Below are 12,125 nucleotides of genomic sequence, written 5' to 3' on the forward strand. Positions count from 1 at the left end.
AGACGATGTAGAAACCATTGTACTCATGGTCGTGGGTAATCGAACAAAGCCGGTAGCAGTTTGTACAGCAGAGGACGATATCCCCATACTGCTGTCAGAAACGGTTGGTGGACTGGGAATTGTGGTTGGACACGTGTAGTTAGATGCAGTACTACAATAGTATTGATAGTGATTTCTACCAGTTGCTCCTAATGCACGACAGCTTTGGTAGAGTGTCTGGCAGCTGCCACATGCCGCTTGTTCGCACGCATCTGATGCTGCAGAACGAAATGAATAAATACCAGGTAGAAGTATCCTTGAACGCTGATGGTGAGCCAATGTGATTATGGTAAAAAAAAAAAGGAGAAGGACCAAATGTTACGAGGTATGACTAACTCAGGTCCACGAATGTCTCAGTACTCCTTTTCAATTGTGTACCATTTTTGTCGCATTCGCTGACTGTATATGATCTGGTTACGTTGGTGGACAGTTAGTCATAACTTGTAACATTTTGTCCTTCTCCTTTTTTACCAGAAGTACATTTCGAAGTAGTTCTGTAAAAGCGAAATTATTCTGTAAACCACAATTTCGAATTTGAAACTTCGCAGGCAAGCTGTGAGGTTGTCATCCATCTTTCTGTATGTAGCCCGTAAACCGACTGATGACCGTGAAAAATGTAACAAAAGAACGATTTCGTTTTCAACATTTTGGTTCAGTTCTTCACCATGGTGTAGTGATTAGGAATGGTAACCATGATCTTCCGTCAAAGAGGATCTGGAAGGTTCTGGAGCTGGAATAATGTCTAAAGACATGGAGCAAGTTTATTATTTATATTTTATGAATGTGCACATGCCTAATGTAGAATAGAAGAGAATAACAACAACAACCACAACCACAACAACAACAACAACAACAACAACAACAACAACAACAACAACAACAACAACAACAACAACAACAACAACAACAACAACAACAACAACAACAACAACAACAACAACAACAACAACAACAACAACAACAACAACAACAACAACAACAACAACAACAACAACAACAACAACAACAACAACAACAACAACAACAACAACAACAACAACAACAACAACAACAACAACAACAACAACAACAACAACAACAACAACAACAACAACAACAACAACAACAACAACAACAACAACAACAACAACAACAACAACAACAACAACAACAACAACAACAACAACAACAACAACAACAACAACAACAACAACAACAACAACAACAACAACAACAACAACAACAACAACAACAACAGCAACCAATGTCATGTCTAGTACAGTGTGTTGACTACACACACCGCTGGCTGTGTGGCACAGATCCACCATTATAGTTGAACAACAGCAGCGACAGCAAATCAACTTCTCTTATTGGCCACAGGCCACCGTGAGAATATAATTATTATACCGCAGTGTTTTGGACGTCAAAAGTGTTTTTACCCATACCTACATGTATGAATAGAATGTGCCACTTGAGAATGAATACGTGAACCTGTGGCCGAGTAGCTATCTCCTGCGCTGTGCCAAAGAACCGGATGGCCTCGGCTTCCATACCCACCAATTTTCGAAAAAAGGAGGGCCAAAGGTTTTCTAGGTGTCTCGGGGAAAGAAGTTGATTGCATCGGGCAGGAGCAAAGCATAAGGCAAAACATAATTATTACTTTCTCCAAACAACCCACGCGTTACTAAGGAACGTATCAAGTCAATTTTTCCCTTTCCTTACCCATTGTGCAAGCTCAAGCTGGATACTGATCTATTTCATTCCTTGGTGCTGACTAGGCCTTGACGGATTATGCTAATATTTTCGTGAAATTATTATTTTCGCATTGCTGAAAAAATTGCAGAATTATGCTATTTTTATGCTAAAAGTTATCATATTATGCCGCTTTATGCTCACATATGCTGCTAATGTATAATTATGATGGTTCTGTGCAAAATAACTGGGGATTTTTTATAGGGCGTTGTACTGTAGTAGCAAAAGTTCAACGGGGTCAACGCACCGTCCGACCTACAATTGTAGCTACGACCATCACGGATTGTAATGGACTGAACATGTTATCAAGGGAGTCGTAAACCTACGACTTCCTGGTGTATCTACTTGTACTTGTAGAACATGTACAACTCTATGGAATTTGGTGCGAACAGGCGGATTATTCCATTATTTATGCGATTCGTATGCGATTTGCCTCGAATTATGCGATTATTCGATTTTGGTAGGAAATATGCGAAAAATTATGCTAGCATAATCCGTCAAGGCCTAGTGCTGACCGCTTTAATGTGCTTCCCGAATCCCTTCGCACAAATCATATCCCCAATTCATTTCGCCAGGAGCTTAACAATTTCATTAAACTTGGGCACCCTGATAGAAAACCTTAGGGTCTGTTGGGAATGCCCAAGTAAAATAATAACATACAATTCAAAAATACAAATCACCATCAGGCGTGGTGTCAACAGGGATATCCCCTCTTTGAAGATAATTACTCTTGGGACAAAGGCCTTCGTTATGGTCGGGATGTGCTTGTATACGCGTAGACAGTAGCGTGTAGTGACGTCCCTGCGCTTCAGCACTGGCATCTTCTGTTGTCTCCAGGTCAGCATACAGGTAATCTTGGGTATGTACACCAATAGACGGTGCCTAGGACACCTGTGCATGGACTCAATCTTGCTTCGTGCCGTCAGTCATGTAGCAAGACTTAGACGTACCCGCGGTGACGTCTGCGTTGGTAGAGTCTATGGCTTCAACATAGTTGCGCTTAAAGGGGAACTCCACGAAAAAATGAAACTTTGATAGCCTGTAGAGTTTCGGGCGCTGAGTCGAATGGTCTTGGTCCGAAGTCTCTACGAGAAAGCGTTCTTGAGATATTTCACTTTGAAATTGCAAAAACGGGGGCCGCGCCCTGACGTCATGCGGCCATTTGGTTACATCATCACGGGCTGCCTACGTCATTGTGGCAAAGTCGTTTCTCTTCGCCAGTCTACAAGCACTAATTTTAGTTGGTATTTCAAGGGAAGATGGGCGATTCCGAACAATCCTCTGTCCCCAGCAATGAAGGCAGCGATGCTGAGGCCAGTGAGGACGACCAACAGCCCACCGCCGCGTATGGTTGGGGCAGGGAGCCCAGATACTCTGCTGAGGAGCTGCCATCGCGTGTAACAAATGTGGAGGAAGAAGATGCGTCAGCAGCTGCGTCCGACAGAAGACGAGTAGCTTGGCCACCAGAATCTCGATTCGTTTGGGACTCCGACTGGTGCGAGCGTGGACAAAATTGTATAGCCATGCCCAGCCCGCGGGAATGATTTTGCTGGTAGGATGCTGCCGTCGCTGTCGACAAGACGGCCCAAGGTTTCTTGCGTAGCGGACCTCGCAGATTACGAGATCGTATCCTTGCATTAGGCTGTGCTCATCACTGCTCTTCGAGGTTATCTCGACATGCAGAAGCCGCCAATGCCAGTGACAGAAGAGTCTGACATTAGGTAAGCCTCAATTAGTTTGCCTTGACTTGTCTTGTGAGGATCGCGTATCAGCATGATACACTTATTCTTATTTTTTGGGGGAAATTTATTGTTGTCAGGCGCACTACAGTAGGCGTCGCACAAGAAAGACATTGTACTGGTAGTTATCACAAGTTTCATGCATGACACAAACAAATTTCTCTTTCCTCCGAGTATGTCTTGACTTATCTTGTGAGGATCGATGCGCGTAATGTTTTGTGTGTAACTAATTATTGTTGTCAGGCATAGCACGAACAACGTTGTCCTGTACTATAGACCGTGCAACCGCTGACGGGGGAGCGTCTTCGCTACCGGACCGCAAATGTGGAAGACCGTGCCCGGTTGGATGTCGCTGCCAATGGTTTGTGGGGCAGTCGTTTTGAGCGTACACTTATTGATATACGGGTTTTTAATCCTCACTCACGCTCAAATCGATCTGCACCACATACTATTGTGTATCAGCGACATGAAAAAGAAAAGAGAAGGCACTATGAGGAGCGGGTGAGGCAGGTTGAGCAAGCCTCCTTTGTTCCGGCGGTCATGTCAGCCAGTGGCGGAATGGGTCCAGCATCAACAGCACTGTACAAACGAATTGCTCATCTGTTGGCGGAGAAGAGGGGTGAGCATTACTCTCATGTTATGGCATTTGTTAGATGCAGGATTTCCTTCAGCCTTCTGAAATCCTGTATCATGTGCATTCGCGGTTGTAGGCGTTTAAATTTTGGTTTGAAATTTGCACCCTCCTGCGGAGCCCACGCTGCTTTGGCAGTGGCGGAGGCTCGCTTGCCGACGTAACCGTCGGAGATCATCATGAACAATGGACTGACTAATTATTCACTTGTCCTGTCTTTATAAATAACATGTTATTGCATAAAAAAAAATATAACTATAGACCGTGCTATCACAAGTTTTCATGCATGACTCACATTTGTCTTTGTCATTTTCCCTTGGATTGGTACAAGATCTACAAAGTATGGTAGGTAGTGTTCTGTTGGTGAAGAGAGCACTGCACACAGTTTATGAGCACCATGGGTGCATTAATTTTGATCACACCCGAACCCATACTTTATCGTTTCAAGCGATAGACTTTGTCAATAAACTCGTTTTCTAGTATACCATGGCATGCAACGTACAAGCGTGGGGTCAAGAAAGCGTACACCAAAATAATGCACAAATTCTGGCAGGAGAGTAAGAAATCTGTACTTTCTGACCAAGACATCTCTGTACTAGTAGGTAATCGAACGCGTCCTAATCAGTATTCATCCCCCAGATCATTGGAATTCAATTTGAAATCAGCAATTATGGTAAATTCTACAAGACCCTCCATCTTTGTACCAGTGGACACTAAATTAGTATGGCGCGCGCACTGAAAGTGCAGGTAGGTACCGGTAGGTGCAATACAGCGCATATGTAGAGTAAATGAGTATTTGACTATAATAATTATTACGGTACAGCAATGTGGTATGTGTACAAGCACTCATCATACACATTCCATATGACATTCTGTGTTTGTGTAGATCTCTACGCTATGCGGCACACAGGCAGTACACACTATGTACACGGCAAATTGGGCAAGCACGTTCGTTGTCGTCTTCCAGCCTGCGTTGTGAATACCATCAGGCAAAGATATCCAAATCCTGCACCACCTCAGCCTTCTCAGGAGGCTTCCACCTGGAATTTGGCAGGGAAACACGCTTCTCCAAGGCAGGAACATGGAGGTTGCCATTTGCAACCGCTACCACCTCACACATGAGCTTGTCAACATACTGATAGCTCTTTCTGTCGTATAATTTTCTATTTGGCCACAGTCTTCTTTATGCTTTGAGAACTGGACTTTATACCTTCCTATCGCGGTCTTTTTGGTTGTGCTGTGGCGACGGTTGACATTGACGTCGTCAAGAGCTGCGAGATGTGCGTGTCCAATCATCCCCAGAATTGAGAAACGAATGCGTTTGAGAATGTAGTTTGGCATGACACTGTGATATACCTGCATGGCAAAAATAATGTGGAGAAAACAAACTTGCTTAGACAATATACTGCTGTATGAGAAAATGGAAACTTCACCGTACAGGACGACTCTTGTTCTCAATTGCATTGTTCGTTTCATTCCCTGTGTTGCCCATAAGAGACGGGAGCAAAAATGTTGCAGCAGATGTTTGTTGTCTTCTGGCGTGGAGTGGCGGCGTCATTAGATGTACACATAGTCATTTCACTAAGTATACCACTACTACAGCATATGTACTATCCTTAGGCTAGCGTGCGTGCGAGTGAGTTTGAGTATGTGGGTGATGGTGTGAGTGCATGTGTATAATATGTGTAGTTCCCACTGTATTCCTTGCACAATAGGTCTTCACTTACTTTTCTTTCGCATACAACCAGAACCCATTCCTTGTTCGAAATTAGATTTTTTTTGGCCTGGTGATCCCGCAAGCGTGGAACTCGGAGTGTAATATATTTTTGTTTCACTTTACTTGCACTATTCCAAGGCTGTCCAGACTTCTAACAACTGCTCTGAGTGATATGGTATTCATGCAACCATGCCTAGAAGTAGGGTAGCTGTTATAAATAGAGACATATCCACGCAATCAACTTACACTGGTTCAGTTTGGCAGGATTGGTGAGACAGTTCGTCGTGCATGCTGCCTGCACATCGCAAGCAAACAGTTCTGTAACCTTCGTACTTGCTGGGGGTCTGTCTGTTTGCGTCCCAGTTGATGACAGATGTGCACAGTTTGAGTACTGGTATGCGTAAAGTTACTGGGGTAATATCGTTCATCAGCTAGCTGCAGTCGGAGTTGATGGGGTGATGTACTCTTCTGATCCTGGTGGGACGTATCTCGCCCTGCCTTCTCAGTTGCAGCTTGTTGAGTTCGCTTTGCTGGAGGCTCACGGTTCGGAGGGCACTGGTACACTGATGAGGGCTTTCCTGGACGGCGTACTCGTCAAAACTCAGCTCTCAAGTCCCTCTGGATCATAAATGCAGCGAGCAAACATAGCTCGTGCTGCGAAAATAGGCTTGAAATTTTCACGACGCATTGCAACATCTCGGCGCTTTGCCAGGTCTCCATCCTTTTGGAATTTGAGAAACTAACCCCAGGAGGATGATGTGATACTGGCACAATCAACAACACAACAATTTGGCATTGCAGCGGCTCAGGCGACTTGGCAAACTACTTTCTGAAGTGACTTTCGTCCTGAAGAAAGTGAGATTCAAAATCCAAGTATTTTCGCACATTGCCACAATGACGTCACACATACATTGGTATGGGGCGTGGCTAAAATTGAAATATCTCAAGAACGCTTTCTCGTAGAGACTTCGGACCAAGACCATTCGACTCAGCGCCCGAAACTCTACAGGCTATCCAATTTTCATTTTTTCGTGGAGTTCCCCTTTAATTCGATGCAGAAGTACGAGTAAAATGGGGAGAGTGAGGAGAAGCAAGGGAATACTGAAGCGCGGAGTAAAACCCTTTGCTTGCGCTGTTGGAGGCAGAATAATGATCCTGTCCACGGCTGTTGATGGAGAGGGTTAAGCTGCATCAACTGTGTTGTCGTTAGTCCGTAGAGTTGTAACAGCAGACAATATAGCTCTTGTGGAGGTGTTCGAGTAGCGCCACTTGTTGCTTGAGGTACTATGGAGGTTTTAGCTAGAGGAGAGAGTGTACTTCGTGTAGTGAGGTGCACGGGAGTAGTGGTTGGACAGGTGTAGTAGTAGATGCAGTAGTACAAAAGCATTGGAAGGGAGTTTTACCAGTTACTTCCAGCCCAGGACAGCTTTGGTAGAGCGTCTGGCAGTCGCTACATGCACCATGGTCGCACGCATTAGACGCTACAGTAATAAGGTCAGAACATAACACATTACGAAAGATGTTGTGACAACGGCGGTGATTGGTAAAGAAAGTGACTTCTCCGAACGTCAGAACTCGCGCTCCCTGCAGTCTGATTTCACACCTGACTGACTCACGACTCACGACCAAGAGCACTAAATGATGCAGTGCTCTCAGCAGATCAGAAAATTAATTAGAACACTGTTGATGAGTAGTGAATTCCACGAAACACTGTGCATTGAGTAGGGAGTGGTGCCTTCTTGCAAGTTTGCGGAGTGGAAGGTTCGTCGGGCTTCTCGTGTGCTCCTGACGCAGTCGTGAGTCACTCAAGCGTTAAGTCAGTCGGCAGGAAGCACTAGCTCCGACGTTCAGAGCAGATCCTTTCTTTTAAAAAGTAGCAGATTGTCATAGGAAATACATAATGGGAACAGATTAGGTACTTCACTTTTGTCAAAGAACACAACATGAAAGTTGCAATCCTGAGGACAGACCCTGCGGCCACCATAATTTTGGTTACCATCTTCAAAGAGATTCACTTTTACCACGAGGTATATTCGTGTCAAAGAGTCAAAGAGTCTATTCGGAGAAATAAGTTGAACAATGCTTCACAATAATATGATGCTCCAAACACCCCCACACATCCCTAAAATACCAACGTCATGATATTGTTTATTAACAATGGAAATTATTGGCGCTCACCAAATAACTCACGCTTACCACGGATGGTTATCGCGATATAAGGCTCCAGAGCAGCACTAAAGGCAAACGGCAGTAAGAGACGTGGCGAGCTGTCAGGCGGTAAGACCCAAGACACTTCTGACGAGGCAGCTTTATAGCTCAATGAGCAGTAGGCTTTCATGGTGATCCCGAGGATGTATGCCTCATTAACACTGCTGTTATCAGATATGTAGTCGTTAACGCTCACCCCAGTCCATGTTGCAATGCCCACCATATGTGGACTAGGTGGCATGGGTTGAGAGGCAATCTGATACTTTTTCCCCGCAAATTGCCTCAATAGCACCAACTTTGGGTCGCACAATTGTTGAGACACATCTGCAGTTATATCAATCTGGATAAATGGACAGCCGTTGTAGAAGGATATGTTCGGGAAAGGAATAAATGTTCGTGGCTGGAGAATTGGTACAGCATAGGGCGCACTTGTCAGCTTCATATGATTGTCAATGGTCAGATTTTGTGTAGTTTGTGACCGTGTGCATGTTGGTGATACTGGAGTGGGAGAGAGACATGTAGCAACATTACCTACTCGGTTATGACGTACACACCCATCCACAGATACACATGCCCACTTACTCGTACATAACGTTATGTGCACATGCACCCCCCCCCCCCCCAGATGCATACACACACACACGCCTACACGCACACACGCGCACACACACACATTCCCTTTCTCTCTCTCTCTCCCTCTCTCTCTCTCGCAACCACGCATACCTACACACACGCACACACACGCACGAACACACACACGAGCAAACACACACACACACAACGTCACGCACTGGCGCAACTATAGATATGCACCCGCACTTCCTCAGTGTCAGAAAAGTGATCGGTTGTGTTTGTGCGATACAGTGTGCAGATCGCTTCAAGAAAGGGATCTTTAAGGCCAAGTCGTACTCTAAGCAAACGAAGTCTTGAAGCATGTCCGCAACGAGAAATCCTGCGCGAAGCAACCAATACCCTCCAAAGTATAGACTTGAAGCTCCTACAAGGTCAGCCCTTCACCTGTTTCGTTGTAGCCGGCGTGCACTTGCGAATTCAAATAAGTAAAAAATATACTTACATACGTCGTTTCCCCGTTGTTGGATTTACAGTAAATTCACTGGGTAGGGCACATGGTCAAAGTCGTCTAGTGAATGCACTCGTTATGTAGTGATGTTGCTGTTCGGATACGAAACTTTAATATTTGGATAGATTAGGGGGTAAGCAGTGGCTTTCGGCACTGTACCGATTTTTATCAACCACTATACCATAACAACGCTCTCCAGGCGCTGTGAACCTTGTCACGTCCATTTCTGTGCTCTCTCGAAAGCGTCGAAGTTTTCAAAATAGGTCACTTTTTTATCTGTTCACCAATGGTCAATCCTTTCTTATTTTGTGTAATATTTTATCTGATCAAATCGTATCCTATAGGTACCTACTGTTCTGCAAGGATGTTAGAAAATGAACTTCTCGACATCAAATCGGTCAGTTGCACTCCGTGGTTTCAGTTTTTCAACAGGGTTCATTTTCCCGTAGCTCAAATTTGTCATGTCGCTGACATGTATAAAAGGAGGCGCCATCACCTGTTTGTGTTGCGACTTTAAATAAAATTCAACAACCACAACAACTTCACCCAATAGGTAAGGTAAGGCATGTGTTCGCACGTTAGGAAATTCGCGACCTGCTTAGGGATAACCTCACCTGTTGCTCCAGTTTGCGGTAGCATCACTCCGAACATTCCTACAGCAAACACCACGACCAGTACCCTGTGAATATACTTCATTTTCTCCACTTGCTGGTGGCAGTACTAATGTCTATGTATCTATAGTTCAAGACTACAAAGTAAGGTGGAACAGTTTGTTATTGCAGCGTCGAGTATCACGCTCGCGCTATCATCAGGCGAAAACCTAGACGATTGCTAGGCAGGTTGTATTGAACGGGCCCTGACTGGAAACGTTAAATAACAGCTACCTCCGTGACTTCATCTGTCCGAGGAAAGGTCCAGGTTGCCTATTAGAGTATTAGTGAATTAACCTCTCTTAGTACAAGCTTTGCAACGAAGATGTTACGATACGTGCTGATTTTCAGGAAGCCTGCGAATGGCCTGTGTGAACTGGCCGTGTGACCGGAAGTTGGTTGGTTTATTTTAATTCGCACAATAAACGGGAACTAGGCCCAATGATATAAAGGCGAAAGTTCATAGTAATAGATGCGGGCAGGTGTCAACCCTAAGCGCTACACATTGAAGGTGCGACCTGATCATTCCCGGGGATGATAAAGCGTTATTGTCTGAAGCTGTAGCATATTTTAGACTTGTCAGACTAGCTAGGGCTTGCTCAATACCCTACTGATGATCTGCTGTAGATCTTCTTTTCATCTCGTTAAACGTCTGGCGGCCTGTGGCCAAACATTTCGGTTGCGAGGTGGTTTATGCATGGGTCCTGTATTCGTGGCTCGTGCATGGCATAATGCTTCGGCAAGTAAGCTGAAGCGTGTTACATTTGTTCATAGTCCTGGGTCGACGGCATGGACGAAGAGGACGAAGTTGATTTCCTGCAGTTAATGACGTATATGTACGTTAGCGTTGAAGAGTAAGGACGTTCATTTCTAGGTGGTATTTAACACAACCACCTACACATAATCCACACTTTGTTCTCCTCAGTTGTAAGAAGCAGTACTTGCCCATCTTCCTTGTGATGATAAGCATTTCATTTCATGGGATACTGGAGATCTGGGAGTTCACTTTTTGGAATGAAATATTATCAGAATCATCAACGATGGCAGCCCTTTCCCAAAGATGGCAAAATCTTTCGCATCTTGCTTTTCGCAACCATGCCAAAACAAGTGAAATCTGCAGAAATCGCATCAATATTTTCAGAAAAAGCTCAAACATTGCTGCTATCGCAACTCTTAATGAGCGAGTTCTTGTGCATAATATCATAGCAGCATTGCTCAGTGCTGCCACATTATATGTATGTTCGGCCTTATTTCCTCTGTGCTGCGCTGGTGAGTCCACAAAGGGCGAAACAGTTCTGTCCGCAGATTGAGTATATGTATGTATTATGTATGTGCATGTACTCTATGTCCAGTGGACAGAGCCAGTAATACATTGATCACACGGCAATGAAGCAAACAAATCTCTTTTCCGCCTCCGATACTCGGATATATTCTAGTGAATGCTAGTCTTGGTCATGTGCTGTCTTCCGAGTGTTTCACATGAAACTCCGAGTAGCGGCGGAAAAAAGATTTGTTCGCTTCATTGCTGTGTTAAGAACTGAGATGGTGAGCCATGGACAAAAAAATTGGAACATGGCAATTGTGAGCACAAGTTTTGTGCTAGATTGTGCACGTCTGACTGTTCAGAATCTGGTTTAGTCAATGGACTCGATCGCATAACTTGTGCTCACAATTTCCATGTTACAATTTCATTGCTGTGTGATCACTGTATGTACATGTACATGGTATTAGATAAACAGTGTTTTGTTGACAGCATGTTTATATTTGTACTCAAGTATTTATTATTTAAAGGATTTCCCAAAGGCATAGTCTATGTTGTTGATTGACAGCATGTTACAAGGTGGAGGACCACTGTGTTTGGAAACTGTGACCTCACTACAACCATCCGCGGTTGGCTGAACCAGTTCAAATGGTCGCAAGACCGGGGCTCTGCCAACCGTGGATGGTTGTAGTAAGGTCACTGTTTCCGAACATAGTGGCCATCCGCTTTCTAACATGCTGTCATGTACACGTACATGACTTTTGTACGCATGTCAACAAACAATGGATCACTCGTAGGGTTTTGCTACTTTAGTTTCATGCACTGTGTGAAATCATCAGGCAAACAATATTCAATGCTTTTTGCACTTAGCCCGTACTTCACACAGCCGGATATGTACAAGCGCGGGCATGCGGACCCACACGCATGAACGAGCACACACACAGAATAGTCTGGTTGAGTTAAATTGGATAGGTGGAATGCTGGATTCGAACAACTGGTGCAATGTCACGTGACTTGGCAAATGAGTCGCAACGCGAAAAGACTCCGCTGAGTCGCGAACAGGCAATG

At 44.5% G+C, this 12,125-nt stretch overlaps 1 long non-coding RNA gene across 1 annotated transcript; it reads left to right on the forward strand.

Annotated features, from left to right (window-relative positions):
- The first annotated feature begins 2,881 nt into the window (after window positions 1-2,881).
- On the forward strand, window positions 2,882-6,098 carry LOC135811429 (uncharacterized). The gene is made up of 2 exons (XR_010552600.1): window positions 2,882-3,491; window positions 5,027-6,098. It is a non-coding gene; the product is annotated as an uncharacterized LOC135811429 (long non-coding RNA).
- Window positions 6,099-12,125: the final 6,027 nt, after the last annotated feature.

The sequence above is a fragment of the Sycon ciliatum genome, chromosome 3, assembly GCF_964019385.1.
Source record: "Sycon ciliatum chromosome 3, ocSycCili1.1, whole genome shotgun sequence".
Classification (NCBI taxonomy): Eukaryota; Metazoa; Porifera; class Calcarea; order Leucosolenida; family Sycettidae; genus Sycon; species Sycon ciliatum.